Here is a 4,072-nt window from a genome sequence, read left to right on the forward strand (position 1 = left end):
CTTGAATAAAAGCTTTATAAACAATAACATACTCACTGTTTATTTTAATACAGTAATTGACTGAATGTATTTGATAGTTAAAATGACAACAAATTCAGTTTTTCGTCACCTCCGTCAGTTGAATATTTTGATAATATTTAATTATATTTTATATTTGTTGTGGAATTGTTGGTCACATGTGAAAGTGTAATCTGTCTGCTAACACGAGAATGTGTTTTGAAATGTTAAAAACATCTTGAATGCTGTTAAAGATAAAGCTGAAATTATATTACAGTCCAAGGTAAAACACATTTAGTTAAAAAAGAGAAAAGTTGGGAGGTTGTATCAAAGCATAGCTCAGTAGCTTGGTACATATAAGATACATAAATGTAGTTTCATTTGTCTGAGCACAAGGTTTTATTTTTTTCAATTCTGCACCGTGTTGTTCCACTTCTCAAGAATGTCTAGGACCTATGAACTAGTGCATATCAACATTTCGAGTCAAGTCCATTTCCTGCAGAATAAAATGTCAAGTCCTAAACTGCCTGTTTATTTTGAGAAAATACCCGGCTGACGGCAAATATCCTGTGAAGTGACAAAATTGTGAAACTATATTGAAAATTCCCTTGTTTGGTAAACACCCTTAGCTAAAGGGTAGTGCACCGGAAGTAGATAAAGTCTCGCGAGGGGTGTGTTTTGGTGGTGCAGAATTCTCCACTTGCTCCGCCTCAGATCTTTCCTAACAATCCAGGAAACGGCATTAAAATATTTACCAGAACCGAAAGCATTTCGCTCAGTTCAGCGTCTGCACCACACGCCACAGCACAACCACCGCTTCATCCAGTCAAGACCCGCAGCAGCTGTCAGGATGACCGTCAAAGTTCACATCATTTACTGGTATTACACTGTATATTTCGCTACACTGATGATGAGGCTTAATCCGCCTTTTTATTTATTTTTAAGAATCCAAACGACTGACTTAAACTACATGCTAAATTCAACGACAAAACAGGCATCGTTGCAGTTGTTGCTTCGCTCGTTATGTTTTGCTCGCTCGCTCAGGAACACCCGTGCGTTTCTCTATGTTCAGCAGTATCGTCCAGTTGAATGGTCTGAATACCAGCATAGATTAAATCGTTTTTCTTTACATGTTTGTGAGCCATGTCTTGTAGCTCACAAGACTGGAATCCGGAAGGTTACTGTAAATAAATGCATTCGCTCATTCACTGGATCTCAGTTTTCACGAAACATTACCTAGAATAAAACAAAACCTAGTTACCATGCAAATTACTTTTTGACCAATGAGGTGAATGTAATTTAAATGATTGTGTGTGTGTGTGTGTGTGTGTGTGTGTGTGTGTGTGTGTGTGTGTGTGTGTGTGTGGGTGTTCTTTACATGTTTGTGAGCCATGTCTTGTAGCTCACAAGACTGGAATCCGGAAGGTTACTGTAAATAAATGCATTCGCTCATTCACTGGATCTCAGTTTTCACGAAACATTACCTAGAATAAAACAAAACCTAGTTACCATGCAAATTACTTTTTGACCAATGAGGTGAATGTAATTTAAATGATTGTGTGTGTGTGTGTGTGTGTGTGTGTGTGTGTGTGTGTGTGTGTGTGTGTGTTTGTCATCTCCTAGTGGTGGATGAGGATACAGGCCCAAGGTAAGTTTTATTTACTCACATGATCAATACAATACAATACAACACAATATAAAACTTGTGGGAGAATCTTGTCCTTCTATATGACGTCTGTCTCTTCTGTTTTGCAAACAGTTCACCAAACTCAAGACGTTGCTTGAGGATGAATTCCCAGGCGAACTTGAGATTGTATGTGATTTATATGATTGTCATTTGTTTATGATGTTGTAATTTTGAAAAGTAAACATGTATTGTTAAATGTGCATGTACAAAAGCTCAACATATTTTCTTATACTTATCTTTCTAATTTTACTATCATCTCCCATACTCAGACTGGCGAGGGCACACCCTCAACCACAGGCTGGTTTGAGGTGGAGGTAAACAACAAGTTGGTGCACTCAAAGAAGGTAAAAATGGATCTTCTTTTACTTCTTTACTCTCAGAGGTCACAGTTATATATATATATTGCATTTACCATAATGTGACACAGATGTAGCCTTCATACCGTTTCTCACTTAAATTGCACTTCATTGTAGAGTTACATCATGTCTTAACCATTGCACAGTATAGTATTTTTGATTGACCGGTGTGCTACTAAAGTCTAATATGGCAAAGTACATCTATAGTATTTTACATTTGGCCAATATATTTTTTGACAGAATGGAGATGGATTTGTTGACTCGGAGTCAAAATTCAAAGCAGTTGTGACTGCCATTGAGCAGGCCATGGGGAAATAAGCGTGAACTGATCATAGAGGTGAGAATAATCTGACATAGAGCCTTTTTGTTGTAATACCAGCCAAATACACATATTAAAGGGATAGTTCACCTAAAAATTAAAATTCTGCTGTTATTTACTATCCCTCGTGTCGTTCCATACTTGTATGAATTTCTGCTGTGGAATGTAAAAGAAGTTATTTTGAAGAATGTACAGTATCGGTTCCCATTGACCTCTACGTATGGACAAAATACAATGGAAATCAGTGGGAACTGTTTCCTTACCAACATTCTTCAAAATACCTTCTTTTGTGTTCCAAAGGAGAAAGCAAGTCATACAGGCTTGGAACAAAACATGGGTGAGTAAATGATGACAGAATTGTCAATTTTGGGTGGACTATCCCTTTAACACCTCCTCTTCTTGTATTTCTGTCTTTCTTCTAATTCTAATTTGTCTTATATTTTCTCAGCAGTTTTTCTTCTCTGTTTGTTGGACTCCTGGGCAGTGCAACAATGATGGTGACATCCAAAGTGTTTTCAGCACGGATGTTGCTTGATGCTCTCAGCTCTTCCCGGGAGAAGACACTCAGTGCAGGAAACTCCCTATGTATACTGCTTCAGATTAACGCTTTAACGGTTGAAAATAATAAAGGAAAATAAAAAGGGAAATGATCAAATTAGACAGAATTTGGACAGAACATGTCAAGTTGAGGTGCTTTTGACTAGGGTTGCAAAAAGGTGGAAAATGTCCAGTAAATTTCGGAAATATTCCAGAAATTTTGGAAACTTTCCAGGATTTTTTTTTTAATATTCCAGGGATTTTTGGAAAGTTTCCCGGAAGTTTCTCCCTTTGCAACCCTACTTTTGAGTTTGACATGTCTTTTTTGTTTTTCTCTGTTTGCCTCTGCACAACGCACAATTTTACGAACTATTTTGGCATTGTTCCAAGATTTTCATGCAATAAAAGATGTTCATGGTGAAGTGTTTTGTCTTTCATTCATTGGTGCTCTATCTAAAAGGTGGCAGCACAGACTTTGTCCCTGTACATTTAAGAAATAAAATAGCAATAAACTATGCCACAAGGTGTTAATATAGCAATGCATAATCTGAATGACCCAGAACATAGGGATATGATGAAAATGTAAACGTACATTTGATAAGTTTACCAATCAACATTTTAATTCCATTTATGTGTTTTGATTTTGTGTAATTAGCTGTTATATAGCCTTGATGACAAATATTCCACAGTGTTAATAAGGTCATGAAAATCATCAGCTAAATTAACTTATTTAAATACACCATACATACATACATACCATCATCATCATACATACTGCTTTAAAGCAAGAAAAAGATGAATACTGTAAGGATACCAGATGATTATGTGAATAGGCAGAAACAAATCATTGAGAAAACCAGACTCATCTGTCAAAGCACACACAAGGCAATATAAAAGTACATATACCAAACATTTAACTAAAGAATAAATTATTTGAGAATGCTTTTACGCAATTATTAAATTGTAAAAGACCATGATTCATTTGTAATGTCCATCCTAGAATGACTGGAGTGATGCAGATACAGATGTCACCCTACAGGACCCCACTGCCACTGCTTGAGATGTCATGTCATTTGATTATACAGTATATTATTCAAGAGGTATTATAAATGAGACATCTTATGTGGCATGTATAGCAATGAAGTCTTTTCATTTGTCAGGCCTTTTCCCATAATT

General features: G+C 36.3%; 1 pseudogene; it reads left to right on the forward strand.

Annotated features, from left to right (window-relative positions):
- Positions 1-651: 651 nt before the first annotated feature.
- Positions 652-2,981, forward strand: LOC107690217 (selenoprotein W-like; annotated as a pseudogene).
- Positions 2,982-4,072: the final 1,091 nt, after the last annotated feature.

This window comes from Sinocyclocheilus anshuiensis, unplaced genomic scaffold (genome assembly GCF_001515605.1).
Source record: "Sinocyclocheilus anshuiensis isolate Anshui unplaced genomic scaffold, SAMN03320099.WGS_v1.1 scaffold2239, whole genome shotgun sequence".
NCBI classification, from domain to species: domain Eukaryota; kingdom Metazoa; phylum Chordata; class Actinopteri; order Cypriniformes; family Cyprinidae; genus Sinocyclocheilus; species Sinocyclocheilus anshuiensis.